This window comes from Acinonyx jubatus, chromosome D1 (assembly GCF_027475565.1).
Source record: "Acinonyx jubatus isolate Ajub_Pintada_27869175 chromosome D1, VMU_Ajub_asm_v1.0, whole genome shotgun sequence".
NCBI classification, from domain to species: Eukaryota; Metazoa; Chordata; class Mammalia; order Carnivora; family Felidae; genus Acinonyx; species Acinonyx jubatus.
Window position 1 is genome coordinate 109705583 of NC_069390.1, and position 25048 is coordinate 109730630.

Below are 25048 nucleotides of genomic sequence, written 5' to 3' on the forward strand. Positions count from 1 at the left end.
ACCCTTACAATCACTTTTACTTGACTTGAAATGTCTCCAAAGGGCTGAACATCATGTGACATATTACATGTACACTTGTGTGTCTGTCTCCTCCCACTCGCATGTAAGCTCCAGGACAGTCAGGGTCTTATCTGTTTGGTAACAGCTGTATCTCTTGCTTCCAGATCCCAGTCTGGGATGCAGTACGTGCTCCATAATAGGGGTGCGTCCATCACTGATGTGTAAGGGATGCAAGGAAAGCGCTGAAGTCCTGGCCTTCCCACTTACCACCTTTGAGACCTTGGACACAGTAATGACTTTTGTGCCTCAGGTGTTTTGTTTTGTTGTTTTGTTTTTAACTGAGATTAACTGGACCTATCTCATGGTTTGTGTGAGAATTTTAAAAGACAAAATATAACACTTCAAACAATGTTGGGCACGTATTAAGTGATCAGTAAATGTTCACAAAAGCACTAAAAAGGACATCTATGGTTCAGCAGACTAACTGGGAGAGGATTTTGTGCCAGAAACACAGAGTTTCAATTCTCAACTGAGCTACTGCACGCTGAGTCGGCTGGTATAAGCCTTACCCTCTATGCCTTCATGTTCTTATCTGTAAGTTGACAACAATAATAGAACTTCAAGAATTGGATATAATGCATATATAACACCCAGCCTGCATCTTACTCAAAGTAGGGATACAAACAGTTACCATTACAACGGCAACAACTTATTGAGGGATTAATTTGTACCAGGAATTTAAGACTCTGTCAGTCCTCTAAGGTAGCCACTTTTCCACATGAAGAAATTAAATCGTGGAGAGGTTTAGAAACACGATCGGGTCATTTGGACAATACGTTGAGCTGAAATTTGAACCCAATTTGTGTTCTTAAGCACTAGCCTACCCTTCTCTATTAATTTATCGAAAAACCAGTTAATCAACATGAGTGTTCATCCCCAAGGGATGTAAAACATGTCTGGCAGGGAGGTGGTACATATATAAACATAGCTGAGTAAACAGTGATATGTGATTTAAGTAATGATCAGGGACAGTATTAAAAAGCTTTCTTGTGGCATGTTTTGAGCTATTTCACCTTGAATAGTATTAACAGTGGGAGTTCAGACCAAAGAGGGAACAAGGAGAGAAGCTTTTAAGAAGAAAAATAACTTTGCTTATGTGTCGACGTGATAAGTAAGATTGAGAAGGACTCACCTGTGAGTTGACTCATCACCTCTGGGGTTATCATTTCTGAATCTTCGTGTCCCTCTCTCTGTGGAGGGACGTCATCTAAGGCTTCTTTAACTACTTGAGCCTTGGTTCCGCTGCATCTCTGTTCCAGAAGGAGGCCAGTGAAGACTTTCTCAGCAGATGTAATAAATCCGAGAAGAAGAGCAGTGTGCTTCATTTCTTGAGCTTATAAAGTATCTAAGAAGACGTCGCAAAATTTAATTTCTCATCAACGGGGGAAAAATAACAACTGGGGCTTATTTCACTTGTTCCTGGGAAAGCCATTTAGGGTAAATAATACCATCTCAGTTTTACAGATGAAAGAATTGACGTTTAGAAAGATAGTTTATTCAAAGTCACGTGGCTTTGATGAGTTCTTGAACTCCAAACAGATACACTTGTCCCCACTTACAGTCTTCAATTTGCTAAATATGTCTGAAGGAGATGAAGGAAATGACAAGCAGAGCAAACATTTTCAATTAGCTCTGGAAGTTTGGCTGTCTTTTTAATTTTTTTTTTTTAGCGTTTATTTTAGAGAGAGAGACAGAGCCCAAGTGGGGTAGGGACAGAGAGAGAGGGAGACACAGAATCTGAAGCACGCTCCAGGCTCTGAGCTGCCAGCACAGAGCCAGATGTGGGGCTCAAACCCATGGACCATGAGATCATGATCTGAGCTGAAGTAGGACACTTAACCGACCGAGCTGTCCAGGCGCCCCCATTTCAGTGACTTTAAAAGGGATATTAAGACCAGGAAGATTTGTAGCTACAGGTGTATCCACATCTAAATCTGATCAGTTCATCAGGGAATCTATTGCTACATTTCTATTAGACAAGAAGATTCTTCCAATATGTCACTATGCTTTTTTTCCCCTATGTTGAATAAAATTACCAGCATATCTTTAAAAAAGGGAAGGTCTGATCCAAATCTGGTGTGGGTAGTTTTCCTAGAGTGCAGAATCCTCTTTAGCAGGTAGGATTCAAAGTACAGTTAGGCTCAATGAAGGGCAGCAGGAAACCAGAGATGAATGTGCAGCTAATGGCTAGTATTGTGGCTCAATTGCCTGATAAAACCCCCCAACTGTTTTGCAGAGAGATTTTCTGGGCTCTATGGGTAGGGGGTCTGTCTAAGCATTAGAAAAGAAACAGTAAAGGAAACCAAGGGCCAAACTAGGACCACACAGAAAGGAGCCAGGACACTCTCCCCTGCAGGTGAAACTAAGTCTATACAATTTGCTAGCTGAGAATTAATCAAATGATACTCCACATGATTACTTCTGTCTCCTTTTTCCCCCGAGTATTGCCCACACGTGTTCCCAACTACACAGAAATACCATGGCATCGGAATTATTGCAGGACACACTATTTTCAGTTTTCTTTCAGCAATCTAGACCTGCCTTATATTCTCTGTTGTGAATCCCTGTTCCAAAAGAGCAACCCCATCACTGCCTGCCAGGAGCGAAGCTGGCCGGTCGGCCACTGCTGTCTCCTCGCAGGGCTCAGGCAGTCTGCTAAATGCTTTCAATCTGTCTAAATGAATGTTTTCAGTGTCGGCCGTGACCCTTACACTTCCGTCGTCCCTAAATTTTTCCATTATGTGTTAAAATACTAAGTAAGTGTTCCAGTCTACACCGGGTCACAGGTTCTTTTTAAAGATTCTTCGTGGGAACCTTGTACTTGTTAGTCTTACGTAACATGCTGAGAATGTCTGCAGAGAAATAAATGGACTGAAAGCCTGGCTTAGCATAGTTTCAGGCAGGTCCTAAGATTGGAGTGAATCACACTGTATTAAACACACACACACACACCTTTTCTCTTATTCTCTCTCTGTCCCACGATGCTATGGAGAACGCGGCTGCCCAGGTATTTGTCTGGAGTCACAGCTCTGGCCTGCTCGCTCTCCTCCTCAGACACGTCAGTGGCCCCACATCGCCTATTGAAGAAAGGAGAAACACTAGGTCCTGTGAGCTGAAGGCGTGTTAGCGGTTTAAATAACCTATGTAATCCTCATACACCTGCTGCTCCGTTTTACCAACGGGATGGAGGCTGTACCTGTGTCCACATACTTACAGGGAGATGAGTCACACACTTAGCTTTGCAGCATCCGTGTTCTGTCTCTCTACTCCTTAGAGTCTCCATTCTTGCCAAAGCAAAACAGGGCTGTGCCTGTATTTTTCACACCACTGACCGTTTGTGTATGTGGATCCTTCTGGCAACCCCTCCCAACCCCAACGCTTCTCCTTTTATTTCACATTCGGATCCTACAGTCCCAGCATCTCTTTGTCCACAAAACTTCCTCTTATCTCTCTGCCACCCTTGATGCCTTCCCTTAAGCACGTTGTGATATCTTTTTCCTCCGAGTGGCCAAAATAGCATATTTCTACTTCTGCTTAAACAGACTTTCTACCTCTGCTCTTATCATGTGCACATTTTCCTTCTTTCTACAAGACCCTAAGTTCCTGCAGCCTCAGTGCTAAAAAAAAAAAAAAAGATCAAAAAAGATGAACAACAAAAGAGAAAGAAACATGAAAAGAGGGCTGAAGGTAGAATAGTGTATTTTGAGCATACAGTGACATTGCACAAAGCATAGTCTCATTAATCTGTCTGCTTTGCTTTTAAGAAAAGTAGTGGTGCTATTTTCAGAATAATTGCGGTTTCTTCAACACCCAATACTCATAGGAAAAGTGAAAATAGTTGCCATATAAATATAATTCACTAGGGTAAGTAATGTATACACATCCCCTGGTACAGATGTATGAGGTCAAAAGTAGTATCAGCCCTGTATAGATGAGGAAGCTGAGGCCAAGAGAAATTATACCCTCGCTCAGTGTCACAGAGCTTCTAGAAGACAAAGTCACAACTACAAACCGACTTGGAAACCCACATAGTCTGTAGACTATGGCTTCCCAGGCTCTTTAGGCCTCGACAGGGCCACACAGGTCTGCACCATCACCCCAGCGCTGTGGCCTCTCTGCCCCTCACCCCACAAGTACCATCTTTCCTGTTGTTCTGGACATCTCTGAAAGCCTCGTCACACCAGATTCACGCCAAGGTGGTGTGTAAAGAATGCTCTCCCTCCCAAGAAGCTTTGAATTCTGAAAGGGACTATAAGGTGAGATCCATGATTAAATGATAGAATGAATATTAGCAATGAGGTCAAGTGATGTTATAGACTTTTAATCTATGATGAGCATGTATTGTACAATAAGAATAGATTAGATGCTGTCTTTGATAAATCAAAACAATGTCCATGCTACTTAATTTTTTTAATGTTTATTTTTGAGAGAGAGAGAGACAGAGCACGAGTGGGGGAGGGACAGAGAGAGAGGGAGACACAGAATCTGAAGCAGGCTCCAGGTTCTGAGCTGTCAGCAAAGAGTCCGACGCGGGCTCGAACCCGCGAACCCACATACCGTGAGATCGTAACCTGAGGTGAAGTCAGACGCTTAACTGACTGAGCCACCTAGGTGCTCCATTACTTAAAACACACCTGCTCAACTGTGTATGAATGAACGCCTATGCCTTTGATTTACATAGTCTGAAGCAAGAATATCTGGAAAATTGATAAATTGTTCAGAGGTTTCATGTGCTTCACCAGACAGTTTAAATAGAACCTTATACATCCAGTGTGGTGAACTTGAATGTGATTGTTGCTTATAATCCAGAACAAAAGATGGTCTCACTTTGCTGGTGCAGTAAATGATGCAGTCTTTAGCTTATTCAGATTTTAAAGGCACCAAGCAAATGTCTTACGAAGAATTAACTTCTTTACCCAGTTGCTCAGACACCCAGGTTTTGGAAGCACAGTTCATGTTATGAAAGACAATAGTTCTTGTTGGCATCAGGTAATTAAGTAGATACTTCTTTTTTTTTTTTTCTGTGTAAAAATAGCACACTTTGAAATGAGTGTGAAGACCTGGGTAAGATAAATGTCAGAGAGAATGTCAGTTTAGAAAAATGAGATATTTTTTCTAAAATATCCAATACAGGAACGAATAGCTGATCATAAAGTTATCACTTGGATTTAGTATTTATTGTGCTCTGTGCAGTTTTCTACTCTGTCTGTCCACACTAGCAGGTTCAATCAACTTGTTCAGTGTGTATATTTGTTTTTATTTCCCATCTCACTCTGATGTTTGTAGCTGTTGCATTTGAAATTACTGCCGGGACGGGTGCAGCAAAAGTAACCAATATCCAGGGCTAATTCCTTGAGTTTCAACATGAGACTTGTTTCTTAACATATATTTGTATATCAAGCAATATTTGAACATTTCCTATTTGAAAATCATGGTTATATACGGTGAAGACCAAAAAAGATACCATATTTCAACAAATTTATGATGCTGTCTCTTTTAAGATGCAACATTATTTTATATGTGATTTAAAAGGAAAAAAATGTTAGGTGCCATTAATCACAAGATACATCATGATTTCAACGATGTGAAAATGTGAAACCGTGTATTTCAGTGAAATATGATATGTCCTGGTTCCCTAGGAAAATAAATCCCGTGTATAGTTAAGAGAACAGTTAACCTTTAAGAAAGGCATCCTTGCACACTTTTACCACAGAGAATGATAAGATGATAATTGATGTGAAAGAGTAGAGGGGTTAGAAAGCTATTTGAGAAGACTAAATGTGGCTAATTCTTGGAACAATTAAATGCTGTTGGAGAACAGGCAGCTCATCATCAGAGGTACACTTTGGAGGATTTGTCTGGGGTCAACATGAAGAGTAAATTCGGGATGGGGAACTTTGCAGTCAGGAAGATAATGAAAACTCACAAAAGTGAAGTCACGGGGGCCTGATCTTAAGTAAAGGCAACAAGATTAGGCAGAAACTTTGCCATGAGTAAATGAATAGATGTAGATGCTTGTGAATAAAGGGGGGGATGAAATTAGTACAGTGGTATGTGACTCTGAAATTTGGAGTTTGAGTAGATGGAAGTGATAAGACTGAGAACACGATTGTGTAGATTTCGGTGTATTAAGGTGTGGGGAGAACTACTGATGGACCTCCAAGGTCATGTTGGAAATGTGGACTTACAGTACAGAAACAGTCAGGCTTATGTCACTACTTAGGGATCGCAAGAACGGAAGCATGATGTCTTTTCTGCTTCCTCCTCCCTGCAAGCAACAGGTAAAATGCACAGTTTACCCCATGTTCTGACCTCAGATGCTCCAGCCACGGGAGATCATCCACTGTACGTGACCCCAGATATGGTATCATATGGCGTATCTCAAGATTTAAGTGTCTATATCCAATTACTAACTCTGGTGGAGAAAATGAACTGATAAACCATAACAGGTGTGTCTTTGGGTTGTTAATATTTTAATGAAAAGAACAAATTCACCCCTATATAATGCAATACAAAAAAAAATGCAAGTAGTGGAATACAAAATTTATAAGCAAAACAGTCTTAGGGTTTTAGAGGACTGAGAAGCGCCTGTGGCCAAAGAGATCATTTACTCCACCCAAGAAAGTCTTTAAGAGTAGGAGAATTTGAGTTCTACAGTGAATCGCGGTTAACACTATTCAAAAGTAAATATTGTTGATTGTTTGATTTCCTAGCCTTATAAAGCTCAAATCATAAAGAGAATGAGAGAAGAATGAAAACAGTTCATCATGTCACAAGAGTGAAATAACCGTGGTAACCACTCTTCCCGTCCTTTCTTTCATATTGCTTTTTAAAGATGGATTTTACCATATTTATGCTACCTAACTTAATTTTACTACTTACCATTAAGTCTGAAGCATTTCCCCAAGTCAGAGAGAGCAATATTTTCTGTTCACACAATACTCTTTCATATAGAAAATTTATATTTTACCTACACATTGCAACATAATCCCTTATTATTATCACATTTTGATGTTTCTAAATTTCTTTATTGTAAATAATGCCCTGATGGCTTGTCAAATCAGTATCTTACAATAGATTTCTATCAGTCATTGTACTGTGTAAAAGACAAACGATTTGAAAGCTTCTGATAAACACCGTGAAATAGCTTTCTGAATAGATTGTGAACAGTATGTAATACTATTTGCTTGTGAGAGTGCCTGCTCCGATGTAGTCTTTGATATTTTTACTTTGGTGATGAATATTTCATGCTTGGAATGAGAAAAAATTACTTTGTATTTTAAAACTACAAATTTCGTCAATTTGAAAGATTAAGCACTTTACTAATAATTTGTCAGCTATCTGGATTTCCCCTTTTAGATCTTCTGTTTAATACACTTCTATTGAGGTTGATATCTATACACCGGAGTCTAATTTCTTATCGTATGATTTCATTATAGATAAAAATAGTAATCCTTCGTAACATTTCCTTGAAATATGTTTCTGATCGTACTGTTTATGGCTATCAGATTATTTAAAATGGAATAAATCAACTCGACCAGCCCTTTGGTGTTTAGTTTCATCCATTTCCCTGAAGCTGTCAAATCCTTCAATATCCAACAATCAAATACAAAATACACAATTCATTTTATTTTTGAGATAATTTCTTAAACTATTGATCTTTCTGCCTTATTAAAGAACAATGCATAAATTATTAAGCACCATTTATTGAATAACTCCCTTGTCCCTTTTACTTTGTGATTTCTCCTTTAGGACACATATACTCAGGTCTACTAGCCTGCCCATTCTGTTCCATTTATATTGTCAGCTACATGCTCAAACCAAACTTATTTCATTGTTTGGGCTTTATAATTTATTGAGGCTCTCCATCCAAGTTCATCATAAAAACACCTATATTAGCTTTAGTCTTTGTTTAAATATCTCAGTGGGATTTTGGTTTCTTTTCATTTCCCCTGGTCATTACAAATACATTAGTGTCTCACATATTTTGATGGTACTGTAATTGAAATATTTACTCAGTATATCTCCTCCAAATAATTACTGATGGTATGAAGGAAAGTTTCTGAATGTTGCAGATTTATTCTTTAGTTCATAAACTTAGTGACTCTAATTGGTTGAACTAATTATCTTAGTTTTTAAGATGTGTAATGTTTTTTTTCCTTCCAAAAATGGTTTCTTCTTCTTTTTGTCATTGCTTTATTGCATTGACCAGTAATTCCTGAATAACCTTTGAAAAATCATAACAGGAAGTCTTCTTTTTTTATGATTTTAATAAGAAAGCCACTGGGATTTCATTGGTAAGAATGCTGTTGGTTGTTGGTTTCAACTAAGTAGTTGAACATTACTATGAGTATTTATGTTGTAGCTTGAAATTGGGTACCTTTTGACCACCTTCACTCCCCTCCCCCATATCTGGACCACCAACCTGATCTCTTTTTCTATGCATTTAACTTTTTTCTTTTTTTAGAAAATTCCACATATGAGATCATACAATATTTATCTTTCTTTGTCTGACTCATTTCACTTAGCACAGAGCCCTCGAGGTATATTCATGTGATCACATATGCTAGGATTTCCTTCTTTTTATAGTTGAATAGAATTTTTAAAAATATTTTTTAATGTGTATTTATTTTTGAGAGAGAGAGACAGAGAGACAGAGTACGAGTAGGGGAGGGGCAGAGAGATAGAGAAGGAGACACAGAAGCTGAAGCAAGCTCCAGGCTCTGAGCTGTCAGCACAGAGCCTGATGCGGGGCTTGAACGCACAAACCACGAGCTCATGACCTGAGCTGAAGTTGGATGCTCAACCGACTCAGGTAAGTAATACTGCAATAAACATGGAAGTGCAATATGTCTTCAACATACTAATTTTGTTTCCTTTAGATATACACCCAGAAGTGGAGTTGCTCGATCATAGGGTGGTTCTATTTTTAATTTTTTGAGGAAACTCCATACTGTTTTCCATAGTGGCTGCACCAGTTGACATTCCCAGTAACAGTGCACAGGAGCTCTTACTTTAGGATTTAATTTCTCAATCTGTCTTGATATTATTGGAAATTGCTTCCAAAACTTTATTAATATCCTCTTGTTTTTATTAGGTTTGATGGTTGTTATATACCCTTTGACTTTTCCTACATTTCTGTAAATATTTTAATAAGAAGTTGGGAGGGAGGAAATTGTGGAATGTTAGCTTATGGTCATCTTTACTTGGATTTCCATCACAGGCAGAGGAAACAATACGAACTAAGTCAGAAATGTGAGAAAGTGGGTGTATTTCTGCGAAATGCCTAGATTCTAGTAGTTATACAATTTTATCATGGATTGTGAAATGGGGAGCCATGGAAAAATTTTAACCTGAAATTTGGCATTATGAAGCTGTGTTTAATAAAAATGGTCTGACCACAATGGGTAGAATTACTCCAATGAGTCATGGATCACTTATCAACTGCCATGGTTGAAGTAAGAAGAGACTTGGGGCAGTATAAAAGGGAGACATTAATTAAAGTCCTCCACATGACTGAGGATGTCAAATTGCAAAATAGTTACTTATCAGAGTCAGACTGGTTTTTCACTTATTATTAGTTCATTTCTAGCTACTTAAAACCATGTGGTCTTGGGCATGCCTCTTAATATCTCTGTGCCTCAGTTTCCTCAGAATTGAGGGTGGTTATTGGCTGACATGTGTGCCAATAATAATAACTCTATAAATTTGGGCCATTATTATTACTAACATATCGTGTTCTAAAAAATTAGCTAACTAGGAGGAACAGTGACAAAGGTAGAGGTCAACCCTCCCAAATACTGAGCTTTCTACAAGAAAGGTGTAATAAGCATTCATTCGCATGTTTCCTGCTCAGCCAACAAAGCTGGGCAGGAAATGGCCTTAAATCACCTTTAGTGTGCTGGGACCCCATTTGGTTCTTCGTAAATGTAGACTTCACTTCTAAGTGTCATCTCATTCCCGGTCTGTTTAAACAAAAATGGATTTGACATGTGAATATATTGACTAATTTTTTTCCTCTTAAACTCTGAAATATAAATCCTGTGTTTACTTTACAAGCATTGACTCTACCTGTGAGCCACTATGTTTTTCCTGATTTTTTGTGTGCATGTGTGGATTTGAAAGCTTTTATTTCTCAGTGAATCTGTTATGCCAACAGAGGTGTTTTCATTTGTGTATTTTTCATTAACTTATAAGGATGAGAAAAATGAGACTATATTAGTATAGTACATCATTTGATTAATTATTTGTAATAGGTAATTGGAAGGTACGTAAATGAATATTCCCTATAAGAAGCAAGGATAAGCTTTTCCTACTAAAATTAAATGCTCTCTTGCACCGTTGTTAAAATAGCAAGGACATAATCTTGGATCTTCTCTTAATATTTCATTACTTGGAGAGATCAGTAAACGTTAGAAATGAGGGCATGCCTACCTTATGGAATCAAGAATTTCTCCTTGCCTTTTAGAATCTCTATATATTACCACAGTCCAGAAATTGCAGTTATCTGTTTAGCTCAACATGTTCAAAGAACACCTGTGCTTTTCTGCAATTTAAAATGAAGAGTCCGATTCATTGCCACAAGAAATGTAGCTGCTTGAATATGAGACAACCTGTATGTCAGGTGTCTCGAGAACAGAATGCAAGTCTGTGCAAAGCACAGGAATTCTCAGGGAAGAGAAACTACATTTAGTTAATATTAGTCATGTTAACATTTAAATAAGCTAGCATTTATCAGGTACTTATTATACACCAGGCATTGTTCTAACTCATTTCATCTCCATGATAATGAAATAAATATTGTTCTTTTCTTCATTTAACCAAGGGAGAGACTCGAAGTGTTGTTCAGACCAGGCAGACAGTAAAAGGACTATTTTAACAGAGACATTCTGACTCAGAGCTGGGACACAAAAGCACCACGCAAAAATACCTAATAATTCACATGTGTAAACAGATTTAATCACAAAAATGACTCTTTGAAGATGATGGAATATGAAAAGCTATCATCACTGTGGTGGAGAAAGACATCCATCCTTTTTCTAATTCAAAAATGCCAAAGTAGGAAAAACAGCTATGTTACTCAGAGGGCCAGAAGGACAAAATTAAAAATATTCTTTAATAGCATTACAGTGTCATTTGGTTTTGATAATGGCATTAGTAATAGGCTATGTTATAAGCAAAAGTGATGGCAATTATTTAAATGATATTTAGGGGAGCCCCGGTGGCTCAGTCGGTTAAGTGTCCAGCTTTGGCTCAGTTCATGATCTCATGGTAGTGAGTTCGAGCCCTGCATATGGCTCTCTCTGTGCTGACAGCTCAGAGCCTGGATCCTGCTTTGGATTCTGTGTCCCCCTCTCTCTGCCCCTCCCCTGCTCATGCCATCTCTCCCTCTCAAAAAAAAAATTAAAAAATTAAATGGTATTTAAAAAAGTAAACTTTCTTGAGGCAGAATTTATAAATACTATATTTACTAATTTTAAATGTGTGATTCAGTGAGTAATGAAAAGTACATATTAAAAATACATCTGCGGTGCCTGGGTGGCTCAGTCCAATAAGCATCTGACTTCAGCTCAGGTCATGATCTTGCTGGTTCATGGGTTCAGGCCCTGCATCGGGTTCTGTGCTGACAGCTCAGAGCCTGGAGCCTGCTTCAGATTCTGTGTCTCCTCTCTCTCTGCCCCTCCCCTGCTCACACTCTGTTTCTCTCAAAAATAAATAAACATTAAAATAATTTTAAAAAATACATATAGCCATATAGCATACATAGAATAGTTTTACTACCTGAAAAACTCAGGTGCCTTTATATATCACCTTTCTTAACTTCTCACCTCTGGCAACCACTAATATGCTATGTCTCTAGATTTAGAATTTCATATAAATGGAATTACACAGTGTATATAGTTCTTTATGTTTGACTTCCTTCCATTACCATAATGCTGTGGCTATTTATCTCTGTTGCTATATGTGTCAGGTATTTCTTTTTATTGCTGAGTAGTAGTCCATCATAAAAGCACACTTCAATTAATTTATCTATCCACTCACAATTGGAGAGACATCTGGGTATGTATAGCCAGCATTTGACTATTGTAAATAAAGCTGCTTTGAACCTTCAAATACAAGTCTTTGTATGTGCATAGGTGTTTTTGTTTTTTTCTATTTGATAAATGACCAGGAGTGAGATTTCTTAAAAGCCACCCAATTGGGAGTATACAATTCAATGGATTTCACTGTATTTACAGAGTTACACAAATGTTGCTATAATCTAATTTTGGAATATTTTTTATCATCCCCCGAAGTGTGCAACCACACTTTTGTCTTTTCTGTCTCTACAGATTCACCTATTCTGTGAATCTCATATAAATGTCATCTCATATAAATGACATCATGGAATATGTGGGGTTTTTTGACTAGCTTCTTTCATTTAGCATAGTGTCTTTGAGCTCCAGCCATGTTTCAGCATGGATCCTCACTCTAGAAGTTCCTATTCAAATCTTCCACTCTTTCTTTTTCTTCCTTTTTCTTTCTTTCTTTCTTTCCTTCTCTTTCTTTCTTTCTTTTCTTTCTTTCTTTCTCTTTCTTTCTTTCTTTTCTTTCTCTTTTCTTTCTTTCCTTCTCTTTTTCTTCCTTTCTTTCTCTTTCCTTTCTTTCTTCTTTCTTCCTTTCTCCCTTCCTTCCTTCTTTCCTTCCTTCCTTCCTTCCTTCCTTCCTTCCTTCCTCTTCCTTCCTTTCTCTTTCTTTCTTTCTTTCTTTCTCTTTTCTTTCTTTCCTTCTCTTTTTCTTCCTTTCTTTCTCTTTCCTTTCTTTCTTCTTTCTTCCTTTCTCCCTTCCTTCCTTCTTTCCTTCCTTCCTTCCTTTCTCTTTTTCTTTCTTTCTTTCTTTCTCTTTTCTTTCTTTCCTTCTCTTTTTCTTCCTTTCTTTCTCTTTCCTTTCTTTCTTCTTTCTTCCTTTCTCCCTTCCTTCCTTCCTTCCTTCCTTCCTTCTTTCCTTCCTTCCTTCTTTCCTTCCTTCCTTCCTTCCTCTTCCTTTCTTTCTTTCTTTCTTTCTTTCTTTCTTTCTTTCTTTCTTTCCTTTCTCTTTCCTTTCTTCCTTCCTTCCTTCCTTCTTTCCTTCCTTCCTTCCTTCCTCTTCCTTCCTCTTCCTTTCTTTCTTTCTTTCTTTCTTTCTTTCTTTCTTTCTCTTTTCTTTCTTTCCTTCTCTTTTTCTTTCTTTCTTTCTCTTTTCTTTCTTTCCTTCTCTTTTTCTTCCTTTCTTTCTCTTTCCTTTCTTCCTTCCTTCCTTCCTCTTCCTTCCTCTTTCTTTCTTTCTTTCTTTCTTTCTCTTTTCTTTCTTTCCTTCTCTTTTTCTTCCTTTCTTTCTCCTTCCTTCCTTCCTTCCTTCCTTCCTTCCTTCCTCTTCCTTCCTCTTTCTTTCTTTCTTTCTTTCTTTCTTTCTTTCTTTCTTTCTTTCTCTTTTCTTTCTTTCCTTCTCTTTTTCTTCCTTTCTTTCTCCTTCCTTCCTTCCTTCCTTCCTTCCTCTTCCTTCCTCTTTCTTTCTTTCTTTCTTTCTTTCTTTCTTTCTTTCTTTCTCTTTTCTTTCTTTCCTTCTCTTTTTCTTCCTTTCTTTCTCTTTCCTTCCTTCCTTCCTTTCTCCCTTCCTTCCTTCCTTCCTTCCTTCCTTCTTTCCTTCCTTCCTTCCTTCCTCTTCCTTCCTCTTCCTTTCTTTCTTTCTTTCTTTCTTTCTTTCTTTCTTTCTTTCTCTTTTCTTTCTTTCCTTCTCTTTTTCTTCCTTTCTTTTTCTTTCCTTTCTTCCTTCCTTCCTTCCTCTTCCTTCCTCTTCCTTTCTTTCTTTCTTTCTTTCTTTCTTTCTCTTTTCTTTCTTTCCTTCTCTTTTTCTTCCTTTCTTTCTCTTTCCTTCCTTCCTTCCTTCCTTCCTTCCTTCCTTCCTTCCTTCCTCTTCCTTCCTCTTCCTTCCTTTCTTTCTTTCTTTCTTTCTTTCTTTCTTTCTTTCTCTTTTCTTTCTTTCCTTCTCTTTTTCTTCCTTTCTTTCTCTTTCCTTCCTTCCTTCCTTCCTTCCTTCCTTCCTTCCTTCCTCTTCCTTCCTCTTCCTTTCTTTCTTTCTTTCTTTCTTTCTTTCTTTCTTTCTTTCTTTCTTTCTCTTTTCTTTCTTTCCTTCTCTTTTTCTTCCTTTCTTTCTCTTTCCTTCCTTCCTTCCTTCCTTCCTTCCTTCCTTCCTTCCTTCCTTCCTTCCTCTTCCTTCCTCTTCCTTCCTTCCTTTCTTTCTTTCTTTCTTTCTTTCTCTTTTCTTTCTTTCCTTCTCTTTTTCTTCCTTTCTTTCTCTTTCCTTCCTTCCTTCCTTCCTTCCTTCCTCTTCCTTCCTCTTCCTTTCTTTCTTTCTTTCTTTCTTTCTTTCTTTCTTTCTTTCTCTTTTCTTTCTTTCCTTCTCTTTTTCTTCCTTTCTTTCTCCTTCCTTCCTTCCTTCCTTCTTCCTTCCTTCCCTTCTTTCTTTCTATTGTTGAGTCATCAGAGTTATTTATTCTGGATATGTGCCCTTCATCAGATACATATTCTACAAGCACTTCTCCTGCTGCATGGCATGGCTTTTCATTTTCATAAGGGTGTCTTGTGAGCAAGAAACATTTTTAATTTTGATGAAATACAATGTTCCATTCTTTTCTTTATGGTCTGTGATCTTCATGTAAGAAAAACCTTTGCTAAACATGGTCACAGGTACTTTTGTTTGTTTTCTGCATGAAGTTGTACTCCTCTCTTTACTATAGCTAGGTCTACTGTCTCTTTCAAATTAGTTTTTATATATGGTATGAAAGATGCATAAATGTTTATTTTCTTTTGATATGGATATCCAGTTGTACCAGAACCATTTGTTGAAAAACTGTCCTTTCCCACCGAATTTCTTTGACGCCTTTGTTGAAAATCAGTTGACCATCTGTGCCTGGGTGGCTTAGTTGGTTAAGTGTCTGACTTTGGCTCAGGTCATGATCTCGTGGTTTGTGGGTTCGAGCCCTGCGCTGGGCTCTGTGCTGACAGCTCAGAGCCTGGAACCTACTTTGGATTCTGGGTTTCCTTCTCTCTCTGCTCCTCCCCTGCTCACGCTCTGTCTCTCTCAAAAATAAAGATTTAAAAAAAATTTTTTTTAAAAGAAAGAAAATCAATTGACCAAATGTCTGTCTCTATTTCTAAACTCTGTGTTCTTTTTCCATTGATTTGTATGTCTTTCCTTATACAAATAGCACACTCATGGTTGCCCTAAATTTATAATATCTCTTGAAATGAGATATGCAAGGGCCTCAACTTTGCTCTGCTTTTACAAAATTATTTTGGCTATGCTAGTTTCTTTTGTTTGCATATAAATTTTAAAAACGGGGCTTTTAAATTTCTACAAAAATAAGCCTGCCAGGACTTTGACAGGGATTACACTGAATCTATAGTTCATGAGTTTCTACCTTAACAATGCTCAGTTTCCAGATTAATGAACATGGTATATATAATCTCTATATTTCATCTTTATTTATTTGTAGTGTTTTGTGGTTTTCATTGTATAGATCTTAATACATTGTTAAATTCATTCCTAAATGCTTCCTATTTTCATTTGCAATTGTAAATAGAATTTCTTTTTCAATTCCAATTTCCATTCTTCACTGTTCAGATACAGAAACACTGTTGAATTTTGTAGATTGAACTCACATGCTGTAACATTGCTAAACTTATTAATTCTAGTTGCTTTCTCATATATCTATTAGAATTTCCTTCATAAACAAACATGTCATCTGTGATTAAACAGTTTATCTCCTCCTCTCCAATCTGTATGCCTTTTATTTCTTTTACTTGATTATTGCATTAACTATAAGCCCTCTATTTCAAAGTGGAATAAAAGTGATATGAGCAGACATCCTGTAATGTTTCAGTCTTAGGGGGATAGCATTCAGGTTTAATGATTAATTATGATGTTAGCTGTAGGATTTTTCATACATACTTTTGATTAGGGTGAGGGAGTTCCCTTATTTCTAGCTTTCTGTTAGTTTTTCTATCTTTTTAACCATAAATGGGTATGAATTTTGATATATATATATACATATATATATACATATACATATATACATATATATATGTATATATATATATACATATGTGTATATATATATATATATATATATATCAATAGATGTAAAAGATAATTTGGCAAAATTCATACCCATTCATGTAATCCACTATATTAATAAACTGCAAAGGAAAATATATAGTGGATTACATTGTTCATATTTCAAATGTTAAGCTAGCCATGTATCCTGAGATAAACCACACCTGGTAATGATCCTCATTTTTTATATATTTCAGGATTTGATTTTCCAAAGTTTTGTTAAAGATATCTGCATCTAAGTTAATGAAGGATTTTGATGTCTAGTTCTCTTTTCTTGTAATGTGTTTATCTGGATTTTTGTATCAGGACATTGCTGACCTCATAAAATAAGATGCGGAGACTGTTTTCTGAAGAATTTATGTAAAATCAATATGATTTCTTTTGACAATGTTTGGCAGAATAATCCACAGTGGATTCATCTCATCCTAGAATTTTCATTGGGGATAATTTTTAAAGATAGATTCAATTATCTAATAGATAAAAGGTTATCCAGGTTATATTTTTTTCTCCTTATATGAGCTTTGGCAGTTTGTGTCTTATAAGTGATTTGTACATTTCATTGTTGATTTATTGGTGTACGGTTGTTGATAGTGTTCTATGTTTATCTTTTGATGCTTGTAGGATCTGTAGTGATGTCTGTAGTATTTGTAATTTGTGTCTGTTTTCTGTCCTGGTCAATAAAACTTAAAAGACTTTATTAATTTTAATCATCTTTGCAAAAAACCACCTTATGGCTTTATTGGTTTTCTTTTTTGTTGTTTCTGCTTTGATTCCATTCTTTTGTTTTGTTTTGTTTTGAAATCATCATTTCTTTCTTACTGCATACTTTGTGTTTGACTTTTACCCCTAGTTTCTTAAGGTAGAAGATGATATTGTTGACAGGAGACGCTTCATCTTTTCCAATAGAAGCATTTAAGATGATAATTTATTTTCCTTTTAAGAACTGCCTAGCTGGATCCCATAAATATTGATATCCTGTGTTTTGATTTTCATTTGATTTAGAGTATTTTTTTTAGTTTTATTTATACTTTCTTCTTCAATTCATGAATCATATGTAACCCATGTTGTATTAATTTCCAAATATGTGGAGGTTTTTCAGATCTCATGTTTTTTATTTTTTGTATAATTTCACTTGGTCAAAAAACACATTTCACACAAATTCTGTCCATTTAAATTTATTGAGATTTGGCTTGTTCTTCAGAGTGTATTCCAGCCTCATGAATGTTCTCTTTAACTTGAAAAGAAAGCACATTTAATATGTTTTTTTTTGGGGGGGGGTGGAGTATTCTATGTCCATGCAAGCTGATTGATAGTATTTTTTGAGTCTTAAATATCCTTTCTGATTTTCTGGCCAATTCTTTAACAAGAACTGAGAGAAAAGTGTGGGAATCTCCAGTGATAATTATAGATTTGTCTTGTTCTCATGAAATTTTGCTTCATGTATTTTGAAATTCTGTTATTCAGTCCATGCATATTTGGAATTATTATGTCCTCTTGATAAACTGACCCTTTTCTCTTAGTGAAATTCCCTTCTTTGTCCTTGGGAATATCTCCTGTTCTGTGATCTAATTTTTCTGATATTAATATAGTAACTCTTTTGAATTTTATTTTCACGGTATATCTTTTTTAAAAATCCTTTTACTTTTAACTTCTCCATGTCTTTATCTTTACAGTGGATTTCTTAAGGCAGCATATAGTAGAGTCTTGCTTTTTTATCCAATCTGATAATCCGTGTCTTTTAGTTGGAGTGTTTAGATAATTTATATTTAATGTAATTATTGATAGGATGGATTTAAGCCTACCTTCTTTAAATTTGTTTCCATTTGTTGCCAGCTGCCCCTTTTAAAATATTTTTTCTATGATCTTATGGACTGTGCATTTTTTATGATTACACTTCATCTTCTCCATTGCTTTAAGAACTATACCTCTTTAAAAAAAAAGAATTGTATCTCTGGTTGCTTTAGGTGTTTACAATATGCATCTTTAGCTTATCACAATCTACTTTCAAATAACGTAACACTTCATATATACTACAAAAACTTTACCACAGGGTATTTCAATTTCCCTCACCATTCTTCATGCCACTGTGGTCATACATTTTCTTTCTTCTGCTTATGTTATAAATTCCAAAAACAAACTACTGTCATATTTGTACTAAATACTCAAGACTATTTAAAAAGATTTAAAAGAGCAACAAAAAAATTTTTCTTTTTAGTAGGCTTCACCCGAGTGTGGAGCCCAACATGGAGCTTGAACTTACCACCCTGAGATCAATACCTGAGCTGAGATCAAGATTTGGATGCTTAACCAACTGAACCATCCAGGTGCCTCTAATAACAAATTTTTTAAATGTGCACTTTCACATTTCCAGTTTCCAGAACTTCTCATATCTTCTTCTATTTATACTTCTACTTCTATTAAATTCCCTTCTACTATCATTTTTCTTTTTCCTGAGGAACTTTAATACTTCTAAGTGCAAGTTTGTTGATGATGAATACTTTCAGCTTTTGCTTATCTGAAAACATCTCAGTTTCCTTTTTGGAAGAGAGTGACATTACTTTAAAATGTAAATAAATTTAGAAAAAGAGACATCTTTGAAGCATTCCACTTTCCAGCCTAGAAACTCAGTGTATATATATTTACTCTAATAGTACACTTTTTAGATTTTTAAAAATATATACTTCTAAAATTTCTTATCTATTTTTCTGTCTATGCTACTGCTGTGAACGCAATTTTTTCTTATACTGTCTTTTTAACTGGTTATTGTTGGCTTTAAGAAAGTTACATTTTAAAATTTTATTTTTTATATGTACACTTTTCTCCAGTATATGAGTAAGTCTGAGAAGTGAGTAAGTTTGATGTCAGTGGATGAAAGCTGGGTAATTGACTCTTCAAGAAACAAACCTGCCTATTGGTAGGACGGCAACTCCCACTTCTCATTGGTGAAAATCTTAGATCTCTGAGCCAGGGGCAACCAGGAGTACTAACCAGAAGTCTCCCTATTGACTGGGTAGGAGTGCTCTACTTTGTGAGTTAGAATATGCATGTGTCCCCCAAATATTTCTTATCCAGTTCCATGGACTATTTTTATGAGATTTAAATCAGACGTTGCTAATTTTGTGCCTGGAAGACCCAACTTGCCAAATTTTTTTTCTTGCTCAGTCTTAATGGATATTTCAAAGAAAATTAACTAAGGATAATTTAGGTCTTTTTAATTAGACACCATTTGAAATAGGAACTCTCAAATTACCATTGAGGGTCATAGAACTAAAGAATAATGTTTCAAAGAAAACGAGTCTGAACACTATTTTCAGGAAATCCATTCAATTACCAGTAGACTATTCTAATTCATGACAGTCTTCTTTTTTTATGTGCTATGCATGACACTGTGCAAAACATGCATGGTCTACACTGTTGATAAATTCTTAGCTTAACAGAAGAATACTGCATGGATTAGCTTTTCAGATAACATTTCCCTGAACACCCAGTCTAAAGAAATTTTTATTTTCATTCCACTACTCGGCTTTCATTATCATATTCATTTCGGTCTAAATTTATATAGTAATTTGTCTTCTTGTATTGATCACATTTCCCTTCACTAGAATATAAGCTTCATGAGAGCAGGACCTTGTGTGTTTTACCCATGTCTGTATTGTTAATGCCCAAAATAGTGTTGGGCGTGTAGCAAGTATTCCACAAATGGTTTTTAGATGAACACGTAGATAATAAATTATAATTAATATAAATGAACTGTATTCCTTCACAATACAGAAAAAACACATTAATTTTGCAAGGATATCAAGGTAGAGGGAATATACTCAAAGATTTCAGAAGAAATGCATTTGAGCTGGATCCTGAGGAATATGAGTAATTTATATGGTAGAAAAGAGTGGGAATGGTAATTTCACAGGTCAAGTTCCCTGAAAGCCAAGCCTAAGGCAAGTATTGAGGTACATGTGACTTGTTAAAGGAGTCCTTCTCTGGAAAATCCTGTAAGACAGTGAGGGGAGGAGAATAGGGAAGGGGAAGGAGCCCACCAGGAATGTGGTCTCCAGTGAAGACTCGTCTTGGCTCATCCATGGGGAGCTCTGGAGTGTAAAGACTCCAGGCATGCCTTGATAGCCAAGGTGACTCTCTGGAGAAGGCCCAGATGTGAGCCATGAGTTTCAGGTCTAGCAAAAGTGGGAGGTGGCTATACCAGCGGGTAATGGAGATCTGGGTGGGGTACCACATGTGTGTACTGCAATAATCTCAGTTACGGAACGGCGGAACAGAAGTAAAGAGATACAAAATTTTATGATGTGTTAGAAAAGAGGACTTACGAGTAGTCAGCAGGATAGCATTTGATTTTAAATGGAAGTCTGGGGTACATAAAAATTAAAAGTTAATAATGTGTACAGTTAATGTGTTGCTCTCTAAAATATTGCTTGAATACATAGCAGCTCAAATTTAGCAGTGCGTGCACTAACTAAATTAAAAAAACATAATAAAATGTCATTTAATAAAGTTTTTTTGGGGGGGAAATCAACTATTTGTGTAGTATTCTAGGTGTCATTGATGGCTCAAGAATTTCACTTCCTCAGATTCTGTTTTAATTGAATTATTTTCATTAGCTGCTACTCCAGAAGGCAAAATCTTTTGAGAATCACCAAATACATCTCTAATCATAACAGAGGATACTCTCTTCTGAATTGTAATAGATCATTTAAAAATTACAATAAAAAATCTCCGTAAGTTGATTTTTATTTAAAATGCTTTTCATTGGGGCGCCTGGGTGGCGCAGTCGGTTAAGCGTCCGACTGCAGCCAGGTCACGATCTCGCGGTCCGTGAGTTCGAGCCCCGCGTCAGGCTCTGGGCTGATGGCTCAGAGCCTGGAGCCTGTTTCCGATTCTGTGTCTCCTTCTCTCTCTGCCCCTCCCCGTTCATGCTCTCTCTGTCCCAAAAATAAATAAACGTTGAAAAAAAAATAAAATGCTTTTCATAACTTCAAATCTAAAGAGATTTAATGTGGGGATTTGAAAATTACACCAATAAAACCTAAAATTCACAATTTAATAAAGAATAAGGTTTGGGAAATTGTCTTGGGCTGCTTCTTAGGACAGGCTGAGTAAAAAGATAAGTCTTGATAAGAATTGAGAAGGTAGAAACAAAGTTCTCTGTTTGCTTTTTTGGGTTTTTGTTTTTGTTTTTTTACAAGAGGAAATGAACGTTCCCAAACCAGGGCCCCTAGACAGAAAATTCAGGGCAGATTTCGGAGCAAGGATAAACTGTTACTGTGTCATCATTGAAAGATGCTACCTAGTTAGGCTGAATGAGATATGATGGTTTCACAGTCAAGAAATAGCTATCTCCAAAGACTTTTTTTTCACTTAAATTCTCTCCACAGGATTGTTCTTATCTTCTGTGGACCTAATATCGACACTGTTTCCATTTCAAAGGAATTTAATATTAAAACACTGAGGATGAAAAGATGTGAGGCCTGACTAAACTTCCAAATCTAAACCTGACTGGGTTTTTGGTTCTACATGAGTGCAGAGGTATAGGATACCTACCCAGGTGGGCCAGGCACAGCAGGGAATGCCAGTTAAACAGTGACTTAAGTATTTGGAGTTCTCTCTCTGTTTTTCCCCTTCTCCCTGTCTCTCCACCTGCCCCCTGTCTAACTTGGTTACTTGCATATTTTTCTCATACTCAGTATTACATTATTAACTTCTTCCATGTAAGTAAAAATCCTTATTATATTGATGCATGAATATCAATAGTGCACATGAGGATTAAGTGCCCGGACACTGGAGGCAGGATGTTCAACTCACAGCTTCACCATGACTAGCTGGGTGACATTGGGCAAGTAATTTATGGACCCCCATTTCTGGCTGTAGAAAGTGGAGTAAATAATAGAACCAAGTTTATGGGTGGTGTGTGTGTGAGAGAGAGAGAAGATTAAATAAATTATCATTCGTCAAGGGCAGCAAGAGAATTTCCTGCCCTAGCATTGTAATGGACTCATCCCTGACTCTTGGAATCTTGTAATTTCCATTGTATTGATTATTTCAGTTATACTAGAGAGGAAGGCATTATTAAATGTGTCAGACCATAAGTAGGTGCCCAATAAATATTTAGTAGAGGAATGAACACACATAAAAAAAAGGCCCATCTATTACTTGTCTGCAGAAGCTCTGAGAACTGATTAAGTTCATTTCTGACTGTAGAATTATTCCTTTGCAAACGTTTCACATCAGTTTCATATGATTTCACGACCATGGCCATTGCAATACTTTGAAAGTTATTGATTAGGAAGGAAGTATTTAGCATGGGGTCCTTAAGACATCCTTTCCCTTTCTGTGAGAGAGGGTAGGGTGGCTCCCACCGAGAAAGGAGGGGAGGAGGAAGTCAGAGAAAGAGCACTGTCCTCTCTCTTGTCAAACTGGCCCACATGTCCTAATACCCTTACCCTCCATCTCTCAACACTTACTCCGACAGACCTTCGGTCAGCCCGAAGATGCCAGCTCATTGACAATGGCCTTGCCACTAGATCCATCCCAGTGTCCCTGAGAGAACATTTGATATTCTGTGTACTCTGTTCACCCAGATAAAACCTGAAAGCAAATTCCACATTTACCTGTTGGGATATTAGTTTTCACAGGGCCAAACCCGCTTGAGCTGAACTAGGCAATGACTAGGATGCAAATTGTACAGAGGAAGGACTTCAGAGCTCAATTCAAATCAATACTGCTATCTCTTGTTGCAACAAAGGTGGGTAAGTATGGGTAAGGATGTCGCAAAAGATTAGGGAGCCAGACAACTGCCTTCCTGCTTTGAATTTCCTTCTGCCATAGATCATACAATGTCTAAACCCAGGCTTTTTGTTTGTTCCAGTCTGGCAAAGTGGACTCTGGGGCTTGGACAGGTCTACAATAGACATTAAGAAAAGATACTCTCTTTCTTTCTTTTTTGAGTGTGTGTGTGCATATGCATGTGGATGTGTTCATATGAGCTGTGGGCGCACTCACACATGTGCCTATTTGTGTACATTGACTTTTGTTGGATTGACTCTTCACTCATCAGAATGATGAGCTGTGAGGTTTTCACCAGCACATTAAGGAAGCATAAAGCAGCAGGTATTTTTACTGACTCCGATTTGAGGGTTTATAAAGGAAAAAATACAGTGTCCAAAAGTTCTATAATGGGTTTTGTGGCCAAATCAGTATTTAAGGTACAGGTTTACTTTACTCTGTTTTCCATTATTTCTTACACATAAATATTTCTTCTGAAAACCTGGCCAAGTAGAAGAGCTGTGGAATCTGGGCAGAATTTAAATACTCTTGGTTCTCTGCATAAAACTCCCACCATTATGTAACACTGTAATGGCATTTCAATCCATTCCTACTTCTAGCAAAACTAGCTTCTTAGAATTTCTCGAACATGACCTTAGGAATATTTCCTTGCTTCTTCTTTTCTCCTAAGATAGTCCTGAATTAGGATTACTATTATGAGTATTCCCTTTAGCTCCGATCCTGACCAAATCAATCGATATACAGGGGCATAGCAATGGATTCAAGGGCAAAAGGACGGGTACCTGGGTGGTTCTGTCGGTTAAATGTCCGACTTCGGCTCAGGTCATGACCTCTTCGTGGATTCGAGTCCTGCATCGGCATCTATGCTGACAGCTGGGAGCCTGGAGCCTGCTTCAGATTCTGTGTCTCCCTCTCTGTCTGCCCCTCCTCTGCTTGCACTCTCTCTCTCAAAAAAATAAATAAATATTAAACAAAATTTTTTAAAAGGACAAAAGTAAGACACTGTCAAAAATAGATAACACCTTGTACAGGACAGTAGAGAAAGGTTCACAACATAAGGCATACGTATAGTGACTAGTTTCTTCCCATGCTAAGAAAGACAATGCATCCAGTGAGCACAGAGTGTAACAGATCTTCGAACCATTGTAAGTGCTTAATATTTTAATTCCTCACAACACCACAGTGCTTGAAAAACAGGAATACCAAGACTTACTTTTTCCTGAATTATGATTATATAGGGACACAATTTTGTTACATTGGTAGAAAAAAATACTGGTATATATCTGGAATGATTAAGAACCAGATCAACAAGGGAGACCCCAATGCATTTCACTAGTATTAATACAACAGATTTCCTCATAAATCTCTTATGCTTCTATGTGACCTTTGTAGACAGCCTAAGTCTCCAGGATTTCATCTCGATGAAGGTTTAATTTGTCTCATTTCCTCCTCTGTGGGAGAATTTCTGATGGTTGTCTAGATTTTCTAAAACAACTATTTTAGAATGATAGCCCATATTTTCATTTGACACATAAAATGCCTACTTCTAAAAGAAACAGTGTGAAATTTTTAGTTGGCTGTAATTTAAATTTGAGTTTATTTTTTTTAATATATGAAATTTATTGTCAAATTGGTTTCCATACAACACCCAGTGCTCATTCCAAAAGATGCCCTCTTCAATACCCATCACCCACCCTCCCCTCCCTCCCACCCCCCATCAACCCTCAGTAAATTTGAATTTAGAGTTCTGAGGGTTGATGGCAATGACTGAAGGAGAAAATATGTATTACTGAGATTTTAATGTAAAGGAAATCCTCAGGATTTGATGTACACGTTTACATCAGAGATGAAGAATTTGGACACACAAATGAAAAGCAGTGTTTAATCTAGGCAATCGAAGAGTGTTTCTTCCGTGCAAAACAAGCGAAAAGCTAACGTTCATTGCCCTGCAGCCCTGTGAGTTATTGTAGTTAATGGAAACCATGAATAACAGAAGAATATCCCTTCACATACTGAAGCAGAACTAATTTTTGTGTATGAGTTCTTTCCCAGAAAGCCC

General features: G+C 36.9%; 1 long non-coding RNA gene across 1 annotated transcript; it reads right to left on the minus strand.

Annotated features, from left to right (window-relative positions):
* Positions 1 to 1048: 1048 nt before the first annotated feature.
* LOC128311702 (uncharacterized) lies at positions 1049 to 23947 on the minus strand. The gene is made up of 3 exons (XR_008290197.1): positions 23772 to 23947; positions 3013 to 3137; positions 1049 to 1405 (listed from the first exon to the last, which is right to left on the minus strand). It is a non-coding gene; the product is annotated as an uncharacterized LOC128311702 (long non-coding RNA).
* Positions 23948 to 25048: the final 1101 nt, after the last annotated feature.